The sequence below is a fragment of the Oreochromis niloticus genome, linkage group LG20, assembly GCF_001858045.2.
Source record: "Oreochromis niloticus isolate F11D_XX linkage group LG20, O_niloticus_UMD_NMBU, whole genome shotgun sequence".
In the NCBI taxonomy this organism is placed as follows: domain Eukaryota; kingdom Metazoa; phylum Chordata; class Actinopteri; order Cichliformes; family Cichlidae; genus Oreochromis; species Oreochromis niloticus.
The window spans coordinates 28,222,888-28,238,736 of NC_031984.2; the positions used below are offsets into that span (position 1 = coordinate 28,222,888).

The window sequence follows — 15,849 nt, forward strand, 5'->3', positions numbered from 1 at the left end:
TTTTCTCAGCAACTCGGTGTGGTTCAAAAGGCGGAAAAAGCTATAAATACGCCATAACAGAGCTCATATGGTACTGTTTAAAATGTTAGCAAACAGATTAGACTTCAAACAGCATCCTACTTTCTAATTTACCAAACAGAGAAGCATTTCCATCTCATGGGAAAGCTTTTCCTTCCATCCAATGAACATGCATTGATAAGTATAAACAGCTTAAGCTTTCCACTATGTTAGCTAGCTGTAGCCTGCTAGCTGCAAATTTCTTCACCAAGCACATGTTTTTTGCGGCCGCTCATGGTCTCCAGTTGGAATATATTTGCCCGCTCCTTGTCATTTTTTCTACTGGACATGCAAATAGACATAACACCACACCACGATCAAAGTTCAGCATCCATGAGTGCAACTCAGTGCACTATGTGAAAGGGCCTTTAGATAGTAGTCAGGTTAAACATAAAGTATCTCTAGTTTCAGGAGTAAAGACTATACTTTTTTGCAGACTATAAATCAGAATAAACTGTAGCTTCTTTTTGTTTAACAAAAAAACTAAAAAAATTTTGTGAGCTTGGGAATACACTGATGGAAGTATAACGCCCACTCACGCCAGTGTTTGCAATTTCACCAGATGTTCATCAGAAGTTTTCCAGAAGAAGCTCTCCACTTTTTGTCATCAAAAATAACATCTGGCTTTTTTTTTTTCATGCAAACAACATAAAACTAAGCAGAGCAAGACTAAATACTCTTGAAATGCTAACTTGTGAAGCATAAAACAAAACTGTATTGGAGAACCACCCTCATCAGGGTCACTGTCTACTACAATCTCGATATAAATATGCTGTACTGCGCAATTCTTGGAGCAAATTGTATGTTATCAATGCAAAAACCACAGGTGGACCTGCATTTTAGCTCCAATGCTAACTATTATTCATTTTGTTATATCTTAAAGCTTCACCTGTCCTTGGCTTTGTCTTTATCTCCATTCAGTTGATCGACCTCAAGGGTTTTTGTAAACTCACTGAATCATTTACAGTCATCTCATTCCACACATTGCTTGAGCTTACATTGCTGGGCTGCAGAAATGTAATGCATACAGTGCCTTGTTAAAGGGCAGCTTAAGCCACAAGTTTTATTCATTCACGTTCTGCAGCCACACTTCTCCACCGTGTTTGAAGGATTCAGATCGGAGACCTTTACATAAGCAAAGGCTTCACATCCCTCTATCTTTAAATCCACTGATTTATTTATTCATCCCTCCATCCATCTTCCATCTTGCACTCATGGTTCCTTCTCTTCTATCTTCCCCACCGCTACTTGGACTAATTCATTAACAATAACAATGATCGCACCCACAGAGCTGTCTATGTTCATATATATATATATATAGATAGATAGATAGATAGATATAGTGTGTCTGTGTGTGTGGTGAAAGAACAGGCAGTGGAAAGGTTATTATGAATAGTGCATGAGGGTGGGTGAGGTTGGACTGTTCAGTGTCCATCACCTCCTTGTAGATGATCTCCAGCTGGTTTGGGTGGGGGTGACTGGCCAGACACTGTTGTGTTTGGCTGTGTGTGTGTGGCTGTGTGTGTGTGTGTGTGTGTGTGTGTGTGTGTGTGTGTGTGTGTGTGTGCATGTAACAAATGTGGTAGCAGCAACCTGTTTCATATTCATGTTTCAACCTTATATGTATTTAGTGCCACGTGAGACCGTTTACATCTTGGAAATTGGACTGGAAATAATGGGAGGAGACACTGAGGTAGAAGTCTGACCTTTAACCCCACACTCTGCGTGTGTGTACAGGGGGGAGGGTTTAAATAAAGAACGCTGATTGGTCAAGCTAGTTTGAGCTGATGTCTCAGTTAAAAAATCATTTACAAGAGTACAAAACAGATGGCTTCAATATAAAAGCCATTCACACTGCTGCCCTGTCAAATACAATTCAGTCCAACTTCACCAGCAAACACAGAGACACACAGCATCTTCAATAGAAGGACAAACACATCTTGCACAGTTCTCCGGCTCTGATATATTTTTTTAATATCCATCTGCCCCGCCACCGAATGTTATTTAATAACTTTCGAGGTGGCGAGGTACACATCTCCAACCTTTCCGCACTTTAGCAGCAATCAATGGTGGGAGAGAACTGAGACTTGTGTTGGCCATGGCAAATATAAATATATATATATATGAATTAACAGTTTAAGAGGTTACGCTTTGATTTGACCAAATTTTGCCTCATTATTCAGTGCACATTTTATGTTTTTCAAATTAAGATATTACTGTGGAATAGCAGAGGGCAAAATCAAACAATTTTCAGCTGAAAAGCTCCCATAAAGGCAAATGAAATTAGAAGTAATTGACAGCGTAATTTCTGTCTTTTTTTATTATTTCACACACCACTCAGTGTGAATGCAGAGTGGATAGGATTTGGTTCTAATTTTAAATGACTCCCTCAGTATGAAAAATAAAATAATAAATTAGAACATTTATGTACCAGTGCTGTCACACTGGCACAATAAAAGGAAGAAAAAGATTGTATTTCACCACAAAGTGTCTGTAATTTGTGGCCTTAAAGGGGCACGCCACTGTTTTCATGTGTCAACTTGATGTATTAGTCAGGGGACGCTATTCAGCGTGTGAAAACAACTGCAGAAAGTCTACTCAACCTCAGCAGGAGCCCTGACAAGTCTGAGAAAATAACCCTAATGATGTCATCATCAGGGTTATTAATGACAATAACGATGTTAACAATGTTTAACTTGAGAGCCATTTCTAACTGATCGTCTGCAAAGTGGGGGCATGAACTTTGAATTAAAGACCCAGCTGAGCTGCATCACGACAAGTAGTAAGATCGCTGTTTTTTTCCTTCATCAATCGTGAGTTCCCCAACTTTTCAGAACTGGCTGCCGACCTCTCTATAAAGTCTCATGTAAGTAATGTGACTGACGTGAACGTAAACACCAGTGGCATTTTATGGCTGCATCAAAAGCAAGTCTGCTGTAAAACGCTTAATGAAACTTCAATCGGTGACACGAGCAAATAAATTCACTTCAACGTACCAAGTTGAAATATGGAGATAATGACTTGGAGAGTCTCAAAATGTTCATCCTTAAAAGGACCTTTTGAATATTCCAGCCTAGACAAGTGATCCTACTGAGCAATGTCTCTGCAAGCGCGTCGGACTGAGTTATTATCTCCTAAGGTAGAACAGGTAGTACCGGCCCCGACACGCATACACACGCGATCCATCTATACACTCATCAATCCCATCCTCATTTTTCTCCCTTCACTCTTTTGACACTCTCTCATTATTAATCTTTACACCAATTCCCATTCAACCAGAACTCCTACTGTCTACACTCAGACTTCAGCATCTGACAGACTGATACAATAGTTTGATCAACCTTTCCATATTTACATTTTCGGAGTTGGGAGCGTTCCTCAGACTTAAGTCTGATTCACACCTGAGACACACACCATATATTAATCCTTTATTCCAAGGAGGTGAGAGTGACGAGTCTACAATGTTGCACCTGGTATATTAATAACAGCATACATCCTGCTCATGGTGATCCCCTGTTGGGCCCTTAGGCAGGAGCATATGGCCCCACCATAAAGCCAATGAGACTCTACAGTATATTAGCTTATGCAATGCATAATCCTTGACTCTCCTTGAGTCCTTATCCCACCATACAAAATTGTGATATTTCAAGAATTCTCCCAAAACAAAATGAAGTAAAGCAGGCAAATGATGAAAAGCCTGAGAGGGTATTTGTGAGCACGTACTTCAATTTCTAAAATGCTGACTAGTTTTTGCCTGTTTTGCAGGAGGCTTGGATTTCTTTCCGGTGCTGTTTCAACACTATGCATACCTACTGCATGGCCTCCCAGTGTTTTTCTTACTGAGCACTAGAAAAGCTGCTGCTGCTACAATATGTTTATTGATGTCTGGTGTTGGATGGTGATTAAGGGCGTTTCTTGTGTCTTCACATGATTACATTGAGTTTTTATATAAATGCAAGACATCCAGTAGTGTAAATGAGATGCTAAATCCCGCTAAATGAATGATTCTGTATTAAAAAGAGTAAAGTTGTAATTACATTACAGAGAGTTCCAATTAGTGCCTTATCTTTCCTCAACGGTTTAAAGTTGCATATCTGTGTGGAATACAATATGAAGTGTATTCTTCTCTTGTGAATCACTGCACCTTCTACCACACAGCCGAGGCTCAAACTGTGAATGCAGATGGTGTGTGTGGTTCAGTTTGTGTGCATGTGTTCCTCAAGGCAAGGAGCAGAGAAATTGTGATCTTTACTTTTGATTCTGCTCACTGATACAGCCTCTGGTCATATTACCCCAGTGCAGTTCATATTGTATGCGTCCACAGTGCAACTGCTTTAAAGAGTGCAATATATCTCCATAAGACAGAGTTTCCAAGTGAGGCACAGCTCAGTGAGATGGCACAACCTGAGTTATGGCTTCTTTTTCCCACCTGGCCCTACATATGTTTACATTCAGAGTGAGTAAAGCCTTGTTAAATAGCTGGAGTGTGCTACGCTGCTGCTGCTGCTGCTTCTGCACTGATCGCAAATATAGTATGAACTCTGGTGTCTTTTTCTTAGCTTAACAGGATGGAAGTGCACAGAAGCATCACGGCACAGCTTCGTGCTGGAGTCTGTGTTACATATGTTACCTCCATATGTGAAATTTAACAAGCCGGACTGATTAAAGAGAGATCTGCTCACACAGTGGTGCGCAAAGCAAAATAACTCTTACTATCAGAGGCTAATGTGGGAAATGAAAACTGTAATCTTGGCATCAGTATGTAAAAGAAACATGCCGTAAAGGAGGTCTGCTTGACAAAATGTCATGGTCAAATATGTGATGATATGTATCATGGCGGTGAATGCATTTGAGCTGTGCTGTGAAATGACATTTTAAAGTGAAGCACTCATCTTGGATTTCCAAGTAAGGAAGAAAACAAGTCAACAGAGGAGATAAAGAAATCAGGTTTATCTTCCGTCTGTGTTTGCTGTGGTCTTATCAACAGCGTCTTTTCTGCTGCCGTTATGACCCAAATTATCCTATCTGATCTGAAATGTTTTTGATGTCTTTGCCTGATCCCAACCAAGCTCCATCTGTTGAATTTGGCTCACTCAAAATACCCAAAATAATGGTTTTCCAAGTAGAAGCAACAAAAAAAGCACTGAAAATATTTAAATAAAAATATATGACTACATTTGAAAGACTGCTGCATATCTTTCTTACAAATACACTTCCCCCCCTGAGGACCAACAGTAAAAACACCATTCAAACTAGAGACTAGGGAGATGGAAGCACAAGCTTTGGTTGGGATTTTTACATCCCATCTGCCGAGCCTCCTTTTCTTGGGAAAAGCGAAAGGTATTACCGTGATAATCCTGTTTTTCATTATGTGCAATATTAGCTGTTTAATCTAGATTAAAAGCCTTTACCTAAATAAGAGAGAACTGCGAAAAACTGACAGCTCTGCTGTACCTGTGTGCTGCACAGACTTCAGAAGAGTGTGCTGGGGTAAAGTGAAGTGTGAGATGTCTCTGCTGATTTCTCTCCTGGCTCATTAAAACTTGATGAACCTGAACACTCCCTCTAAAAGCAGCAGCTCTTTGACAGAGCAGGGCTTGCCTCTGTCCATTAGCATAATGTGTTCTGTGATAGAAATGGGTAAGATCATGAAGAAGACAGGATTTAAAAAAGTATGATTTTCTCAAAACCTTCATAGCAAGGGAACGAGTAGCTCGCATTTTTCCGATTTCCACTATTTTTTTAGCATCTAATCTGATGATCAGCAGCGTGCTAATGAAGACTTTTATTTTCACAGTGTGTATGTACTGTTTGCACTATCGAAGGAACTGCTCATAACACAAACTCAACTCTGCAGCTTCACTCGAGCTGTATGGGGCATGTTTGAAATCAGTGTTTTGGTAATTTATTTATTTATATATTAGCATTATTAACAACAATCAAATACTAATTGGACATAATTTTCCTTTATTCACTGTTAATGAATCAATGTATGACTAAACACACTTTTTCTGACGAGGTCTAGTATTGTGTTCATATGAATTGTTTATGTAAAACGCATCATTTCCTGCATGACAGCAGCTTTTTCCGCAGAGTTCAGAACATCAAATGAAAAACTTTCTACGATTAGATATACACTCAATAATTCAGTACATAAAATCAATGGTGTGCAGACAGGAGCTGCAAAACAGCCATGAATTTATATGAAAATGTTGCAGATTGTGACTTTTAAAAATTTAAAAAGTTTCTCAAAGCTGCATCTAGGGGAGTTAAATATGCATGGCTGTTTGCAAAATTCAACTTCACGGGGACTCTGTGAAAAGCCTCCAAAGACATCAACAGTACCCCCAACCTTCCACTGAACAGCCCTGGATTGGATCATAATTCACCATGTATCACTGTTTACTCCATATGTGCTAGTGTATACAGCAAAAAAAGTCAATTATAATCTGGTTTGGTTTGCATTCAATTGTATTTGGTCATGAGCAGCAGGGAAAGCATAGTTATCGTCTCATACTTAAGTTGGCTTTATGGCACATCCTTTGACAAACACCTTGTTTGTTTACCTGCGCTGGCTAGAGGGTGTGTTGATGCACATTAATGACAGTGTGTGTGTGTGTGTGTGTGTGTGTGTGTGTGTGTGTATGTTTTCAGTCCCTGAAGCTAGCTGCTTCCTCCATTACCATATCTCATCTTTTGCAGGAGGACTACTGTGACCAATCTAAAACTGCCCCAGGAACAGAAGGTGTGTGTCCATGAGTGTGTGTGTGTTAGTTGGCTGCCATCTGCCCCCATCTCTGGTCTGCCTCGGTGCAGGAGCTCCTGACCTGTGCGGCCGTCTTTCAGGACTGCTGAACCTGGCTGCCATTTCTAACACCTCCAATTCAGATTCTCTTCAGACAGGCTACTCAAGGAGAAGAAAAAAACCCCCCAAAGGACTGTTATCTGATTGAAAGACAAAAATAGGGAGCTTCATATCATCACCAAACCCAATCCCTGTTCCTCTCAGCTATAATGGAACTGGTTGGTGGGGGCTGGGGAAGTGATTGAATCGTAACGTGGCATCAGATGAACCCAGCATGGTGCTGAAGTAATTGCACATTCTTTTTTTCCCTTTGCTTCTCCTGCTTGCACATAAAAGTCTCATTTTGAACAAAAGGAAATATACTGCCTCTCAGGGGATTGATGCGCGTTACATGGCTCTGAGTCTGAATTAAACTCCACCCCTTTGTAGACATAAATGCCGTGGCCACACGGTGCGCTTAAACACAACTCAGGACATACTCCAATGGCCATCCATTCAGCACGGCGTAACACAGCCATGCAATCGTTGGCTTGATTTTTGATTGCTATGCACGCTTTATTGAAAGTCAATGGCTGATGTTGGTCTTTGAAAAGATGGAGAACAGCTGATCTACTGACTGAGCACTGCAGTGTGGGACCTCCTCAAAAGAGTGCAGGAGACAGTGCAGCCTATAAGAAGCACCGACTGGAAAACCTGTTTTAATTAAATTTCTCTATCTGCGTCTTACAAACACTCGCACACTCACGTTTACTCTCAAACGCACACTGAAGGTGCTAAGTCCCCCCCGCAGGCTGACAAGCCCTCAGCGCCAGGGCAAAGGGGAAGGGATTTCAGAGGAAGCAGGGAGAGGGGGGGAAAAGGAGGTAAAGGAAGATAAATCGAGGAAGAACTTCAGTTCAGGTCAATTCTGAATGATTTTAACTTAATATTCACAGTATGCAGGATGGTGGAAGTGCTTGTATTTAAGTTGCTCCCCAACCTGCCATGCCCTCGCTCTCCCAGTTTCTTACATGCCCGTCTACCTATTTTTCTACTTTCACTCTGCCACACATCCTTCTTCTTATCTGTATTTTCTTTCGCCACTTCCCCCATCCTTCCTACTTCCTTCCTTTCCTATTGTCTTCTCCCTCCCTATTCACTTGACTCTTACTGTTTATTGTTGTTTCTTTTCAGTGGTGTGCACATTGATTTTTAGATCTGTTACCACAGCAGTTATTGCTCCTGAACCCTTAACTAATGCAAATTCAGGTCTCCTTGTGCCCAGAGTTTACATACAGCAGTGTGAAACAACCAAACAAACAACCAATCTCTGGAATAAAGTAATATGAAATATACAAATATTCATTTAATCCTGACCCCTACATTGAGAACCACTGTTTTCCAAGCTGCTGTCAATGTAACCGCTGACACTTCCTTCCTTCCTCCTCCTTTACATACTTCCAGACGGCCTGTGAGCCACTGTTAAACTAAATCAGCTCTCTCACAGCAGCACTGGTGCATCTGCATGCCTCCATTTCCTCCATCTAAGTACCATGCATGAGTAGCATCCACGACTAATGGACTGAATTAGACACACACTTTTTTCACTCTCAGGAGCCCGTACACATGCATATGTATTGTGCAACATTTGCTTAGACAAAAATGCAGTGGAAGGTTGCAGCCACAGTTGGAGTTGGGGGTTGATGCTCGGGGTACTTTGGTGCTGTTCTGTATGCGTGTATACAGTATATGGAAGGAAGGGCTGTGTCTGAGGCTTGAGACTGTAGTTTAGTCTCTGGCTGTGTGTGTGTTTCTTTTCCAGGGAGCAGCATAAAGAGAGGAAATGATAACGAATAGAGCTGCACGGTACTGCAGCTGATTAAACACTGATTTAACCTGTCAGACAGTACCTAAAAAACAGGAATCTGAAACACTGCCACTTATGATTGTGTCCTTGAATCGAGCTATGGCATCTTAATGAAGCGGAGGTGGATCGATCCGATACTTGATTTAGGAAATTACTGCTACTAATATTCAGCTCCAATTTGCAATTTGAGTTATCTCAGATTTGAACACTCTGAGATAACTCATTTGTTACTGTAGAAGAAGTTTTTGCAGTGTGGTAGGAGACAGCTGTGGGAGACAGGAGCTGTCCGACACCAGTGGGAAATGTCACTGCTAATCCATATCACATGTGGAGGGACTCACACTAGATGCCTTGTTTCCTACAGGAGTGTGTGCGTGCCTGTGCGAGACGTGAGCTCACTCACAATGAATTTCCACATGTGCGCGGCACATGTTGACTGCATGTGTGCGCACGTCTTATGAAACTGAATGTTCTGCTGTTATTGGAGACACGACGCGCTGAACCATATATCAAGCAAGACGCAAACGCATAACACACTTTCACTTTGAGGTGTGCTCGCGCCTGTGCTTGCAGTTGTGTCGTTTGTCAACAAAATTAAAAACAACTGTATTGCTACTGGAGCGATGGACACACAATTTTTCATACTGCAGGTGCGACAAATTCACATAAAAATGCATTTCATGGAATATTGACTTTTACCTTTTTTTAAAATATTTAAAGAACTCCAGAGATTTATTGTTGGACTGCCAAAAAGATGTGGCGCTAGGATGAGAATCACATCTGCAATAATAATGCTGCAATAATGCTGAATCCTGTGTGCACGAGTAATAAACCCTTTCAGTATTTCTTTAAATGCTATGAACTGCAATATACTCTTGAAATCACAGCATAGATAGATAGATAAAAAACTATTTGACTCTCCATAGATGATTTTCTCCTTGAGGACAATGGTACAGAAGGTTCATTTATTAATATCACTCAGCTGTTTACTTTGCTTTGTGCCTTAAACGGTCCCGAGGGAAAAAGATATGCGTTCTCTGACTAGTTGGCAAATGGTTGCTGGAGGGTTCTGCAAGTCACTGTTAAATTGATTGCTAAAGCCTTATTCAAGCAGGCCTTGAAACCATTCAGTGACCCCATGCCCGCAGCAAGCACTCATTCAAAGGGAAAAGTGTGTATTCAACCACCGATTGGCCAGTGGTTGCTAGAAGTTGCTATCAGTCATTAGCATTAAAATGGTTGCAAAGCACTATACCAAAAACTTTTCTCATATTCACAGCAGCCTTGTCTTAATCTGCGTGATGATAAATGATGTTTAATCTGACATTAATCTGTGTGACTAAACTTGCTAACATCAGCTAATAACTGCACCCTCTCATCCAAATATGGTCACTTGTGAGGCTGTGTACATTTTTTGTATACAGTCTTAGAGTACAACTATCAGCCAATGAGAAAAATTAGTTAAATCCCCTCTTTAAAAAGCACTAGCTTACCACCCGTTTCACAGTTTAATAGGGAAAAAGTTTTTTGAGTCTCAATATATGTTTAAGATCTTTTTTTCTTCTTCTGCACAGCACTTAATTCTGACCTTAAATGGAGTCGGGGCAACCATCCATTTACTGCAAATGAAGCAATGTCCTCAAGTCAAATAGCACACACAGCACACACAGCCGCAAACACACATACACAGACAGTGTTTGCCTTTAGTGACACCAACCCCTAATTATGGAGTTACAGAGAGCACTAGGGTGCAAGAAACTCTAGTGGATAAACAAGCAAAACTGAATGAGTGCAGACATACAGACACACACCAGCACGCCTGTTGGTTATTATTGGAAACCTCTGACATTTTTCAAAGAAATTTCTGTTTTTTCGTGCTCATCACAGTGCGTGAGTGCAGAAATATGACTGTTCGCCCAAAATAAAACCTATTCAAATAAACAAATTACACATTTCGAGGCTTACATGCTCATTCACTATAATCAGCAAACACAGAATAACTTCAATCTTTCTTTCGTTCGAAGACTAAACACAACAGCTAAAGTGTTCAAATTATCCACAATTCTTTGTTCTATTTCTTTTTTCTTTCTTTCTATCTCTTGTTATAGAAATGCACCAGTGGGCGAATGTGAAGTTGCCAGAACACAAAGCACACTTTATTTGTTCTTCTTTGTGCTGACACATAGGTGTATGGCTAAGAAACAGGGTGAGGTAATATAATTATTTGAATGTATAGAAAATAAATTTAAAAAAATACAAACAAAGCCGGGTCTGGAGGAAATGAATTTGCCTCAAACATGAGCTGACACAACAGATATATTGACACTTAGCCACGTTTACCCGTCATGCCATACTCGTGTGTTTAATCTTCATGCTCAGGTCTGCAATTTATGACTCTGTTGATCGTATGAAACTCTAAGCATGGCAGTAAAATGTCTCACTAGATTCAGTGTGACTTAAAAATGACTGCTGAACTGTGCTGCCTATAAAGCACAGAAGCTATTTGATATCTAAAAATCTAAAAGCATTGTTACTAATATCGTTGATTTTTCAACTTTCAAGTTGTAGAATCATCTACAACTTATCATCGGCTGTTTTTTTGTGCAAGAGACATACCATTAAATCTGAAATCCATCACAATGCTATCTTAAGATGTCGATGCAACAAATTTAATTTATGTTATGCATTTAATATGCGGTATCATCCATCAATGTCATTTACGTGGAGCTTTGTGTTCAGCCCTGAGCAATGCTGCAAAGTTCCGAGTAGGCAGTTCATTAGGGAAAAATGTTTCATTCAAAAACGTGGCTCATGTGCAAAATAACGTCCAGTAATTGAAAGTTGTATGCAAAGACTTTTGTGTCCGATTCATGCAACCATACAAAAGTAAATACCCCTCAAAAGTCAGTCAGTTTTGTTATTATTCTTGCCTCGTACAAGGTGGTGTAGGCTCTATGTGACCAGCGAAGGGCAAATCCAGCCATCCCAATTCAGCATTCCCAAAGCATACATGTATAAATACATATGAGATGCATAAATCCTCTATAAATGCATATAAATGCTATTTTAAACTTTAACAAGAGGGTAAACACTGAAATGTGTTATTCTCTTCTATTTTTTTTACCCACTGCCCTGCCTCTGGCTGCAATGTCAGAATATAACATGCAGTATAATATGTCGCCTTCATTTACTCCCCTGCTACAGCATTTGTGTGTGTGTGTGTGTGTGTATTTCTATGATTTTCTCCACACAATGAGAAAGAACTAAACAGTAGCATTCAAATGATTCAAGTGATTTAGTCTTTTTCTCTTTGTTTCTCTCTCTGTCTCAATATCTTCTTCCCTCTGTCGCACTCCCTGCTATCATAAATCTTATTAAAGCTCACTGAGAGGGCAGCGATCAACATGCTGTACAGAGCCTCCAACACACACACACACACACAAACACATCTAGATGAAATTCCCACTTCTGTGTGCGTGTTTGGTTGTGTACTGCGGAAAAAAAATTGCAGTGCGTAAAATGGTGTCAGTGACATGTTGCTGGCCCATGCGTCAATGTGTTGTAATTGTATCCAGTAGAGCAGAACACATGCATTCAACACACACACACACATGCACACACACACACACACACACACACACACGCACACGCAATCTGGTTGATGTCAAGGCTTCCAGGCCAGGACGTCAAATGGAAAGCAGTGATGACAACAAATGTAGGCAAAGAGCAACCCGCTGTTTGTGTGACCTTTCAATAAATCTACTTACACAGAAGGTAAACAAACTACCAACACTTTTACTTACAATATGAGATTGTTGTTCAGTTCACCACATTTTAAAACCATGTGTAGGTGTGAGCTAGTGTTTGTCATCATGCGTTTGTGTTTCAGGGTCACACGGAGGGTGGGATGTTCACAATGGATAGTTTCCAGCCCTCCCTGTGTACGAGCCCCCAAGGAACAGACGCACAACAAACTCAAAATGCAAACTCAAGACACAGGAAGAGCGCACACATGCTGGTATTCCCATGGCACATACACAGACACTCAGATAAAAGCTGATACAAAGTGTAAAATCAGATCTTAGGGGTTCTGTAATGTGTGTGTGTGTGTGTGTGTGTGTGTGTGTGTGTATGGAGTGCATGTGTGTTCATGCACACATCCTGAAGTTCAACTGCAATCTGTAAACAATGTTTCTGGCTGAATGAAGAAAAACAAGAAGCACAGGGTGAAATGTTCAGGAGCGAGTAAGAGCGTGTGTGTGTTTGTGTGTGTGCGTGTGTGTGTCTGACAGAACAAGAGAGAGAGAAAGTGAGCAGTGAACTGCAGATGTCTGGCTCTCACAGCAAACACAGCTTCTGCAGGAAACTAAGACATACAGTATCTGTGCGAACGGTGCAGATATTGTCAGCTCCTGAGCAAAAAGCCTCCTTTAACTTGCACTTCTTAATAAGGGAAACGCTGATTGCGATGCAGGACTCCGCTAATAGCAGGATATCACTGCGCAATATTGCTCCAGAACACATCGACGTGCCGAGCCACTTATTCTCCTCTAATTAACAACCTGACAATGAAATTCGTCGCATTGGTTACACTTACCAATGTGGTTATTTTCTGACACTGCCACCCAACAATTAAATTAGCGCCTGCCCATCACAGCTTAAAGTGGAGCGTTGACTGCGTCCCGATTTAAAATAACTTGCTGCTGTGTTAATGAGACCGAGCGAGCAGCGCGGCCTTTCACTGCCGCTGAATAGCCACGTTTGCCGTCAACATGCGACCAACACGGAGAGCTCATTTAAAGTGACATTAGCCAATTCTGCATGCTAATTACTTTCAAAATATGACATGGAGCTGAGGAAGGGTGGGCTTTCAGCATCCCTCTGCACTGCCACGCTGAGTGATAAGGGCTTCGATAAGCTGCTTGAAACTATTAATTAGCTGCAATGGATTCTTACAGTCAATGGGGTTTTGTTTATCCTGCTAATGTCACTCCTTCGATTTCATTTTGGAGACTGAGCAGAATGGAAATGTGTTTTGTTTGTTCTTTTCCTGCCTGATTTTTAAATCTCCTGCTTCATCGTAAAGAATGGGGAAAATAATAAGCAAATTCAAGCATGCATAGTTTGGATGAATTGTAACGCGTGACTTCTGGAGCAAAACAAAGAAAGCTGCCACAACTGTGTTCAGTTGTATTGCTACATGAGCCAAAGAGTGCATTTAAAAAAGAATAAACAAAACACTGGATGAACATATGGCATATTATTTAATACTTTCCTTTACTATTTATTTTCCAACAATCAGAGCAGCCATCAGAGATCGAAACCTCTAAATCAGACATGACTTTCAGGGATGCTTGCTGACAAGCTTTCAGATCACAGCCAAAGATAGCTCAGTGTGATGTACATCCACATCAAAGAACTGCTGATCCTCACAAGGTCCAAGGTCCCTGACTAACCTGCATCAACAATCGGTGAGGTTTGCTCCAACAGCTGGGGGACATATCAAAGAACGCCCGCATCACTAACTGTGTCAACAATTACTCCGTGTCATAGGAAATCAAAAGAAAATAGCGCCGCGCTTTGCCGCTTCAGCCCACTCATCTCTCGCCTCTCTGGCTAATATTTTTGTTTTTCTCTCTTTGGACGGCTGCTTCTAGCCCATCTTGGTCGATCGATACTGGGAAGCCGAGGTGAGTCGAGGCGGGTCTGTGTGGGAAGGCTGTCAATGATGAATGGTTACATGTGGGGGTTTTAGGATATTCGGCTAATTCTGATGTCTTTCACTTGTGTTTATTAAAAAAGATATTCTGCTTGCTCGTTGCTCACATAAGCATCTATTGAGTCCTACTGACATGAAGCGGGGTGGGCCGAAGCGAGGCTACAGAGTTCAGCTGTGCAGTTTGAGATGTCTGTGTACTTTTAAAGCGCAACAAACTTTCCGCAGATAAAGTCAAGGCTGCTTGCTTTCCCCAGCAGCCTCAACAACAGCGAGCTAACAAGCTGCGCCCTGTTAAAAGCCGGACATGACAACTCTTCTGTTAAATTATAATCCTAGAGAGGCAACTTTACAGTGTACCTTTGATATCTTGATGTGAGACTTTCTCAGCCGGCAGCCCCGCCCTGGCTAAAAGATGAGGTAGATACTTTGCCTCTGTTGTGTAAAATCTGTGATGTGAAAAGATTTAATTAAGATAGGCCGAGGAGTCATAATTAATTCTGCCTCTCTCTGAGTCAGGCTTACTGTCAAGAACACAGGGAAAGGCTCCCAGAATAAATTACAGGAGGGTCGTGTGTGTGTGTGTGTGTGTGTGTGTGTGTCTGAGGGGGTAATGGGTGTGGAGCCCTTGGTTACTGTACTGTTCTCGCGGAGCCGAAAAGCAGTTGTGTCAGTTCTGGGTAGTGTTCTCAAAGTCTAAGTGAGCCCGCCGGCACTTTTTTTTTAACAAGCGTCCCACCGTCTTAGATCAAATCACGTTTCAGCCCAGGAGTTTATTTTGACTGTCAGTGAGGAGCATCCTCTGGAGAGAGCTGTCAGTGACAAATGCGAAATGGAAGATTCACAGCGAACGGGCTCTTTCCAGGCAGGCGGTGCTGAACACGGCTGCAGTCACAGGAGACCTCTGAACTGTCTGCGGCTCGCCTCTCCCATTACACCTCCTTTATGGTGATGGTCTGGCCTATTTTGAATCTTCTTTGGTCCTTGTTCAGCTACCTAAGCTTGTAATAGGAGGAAACGAAGGGTACATCTCCAGGGAAACACTTCCATATTTTTTTTCATTCTGACACACAGTCTATTTTGTTCAAGTGGCATAACTTAAAAAAAAAACCTTCATAAGTCTTAACAGAGACTACATATAATATTACCAGTGTCTCCTTTGCATGTCCTTAACAAGCGGATGAGCATTTTCTGTGTTTTCTCTGCATGTGGTTACTAACAGCTGGGAGGCAAGAGCCTCATTCGTCAAGAATTTCTCTCATTCAACCCCAATTTCCAAAGTCCAGTATTAATCCCTCAAGCTGCAAATTCTATGAGCTTTTTAGCTTTGGCCAAACACGCAACAACTGTCTTATTATCAGGAGACGACAGGCAATAATGAGTATGGCCAGAGCCGAGCAACTGCTGCTTTGAGCTTTCAAAGAA

At 41.3% G+C, this 15,849-nt stretch overlaps 1 protein-coding gene and 1 long non-coding RNA gene across 8 annotated transcripts in view; one reads left to right on the plus strand and one right to left on the minus strand.

Annotated features, from left to right (window-relative positions):
- Positions 1-15,849, minus strand: part of agrn (agrin) — a 261,140-nt gene that overhangs the window by 140,161 nt on the left and 105,130 nt on the right. The gene's annotated exons all lie outside the window — the stretch shown is intronic.
- Positions 11,260-15,849, plus strand: part of LOC112843373 (uncharacterized) — a 62,779-nt gene continuing 58,189 nt past the window's right edge. Inside the window, exon 1 of the long non-coding RNA XR_003215704.1 lies at positions 11,260-14,398. This is a non-coding gene — a long non-coding RNA (uncharacterized LOC112843373). The remainder of the gene's footprint in view (positions 14,399-15,849) is intronic.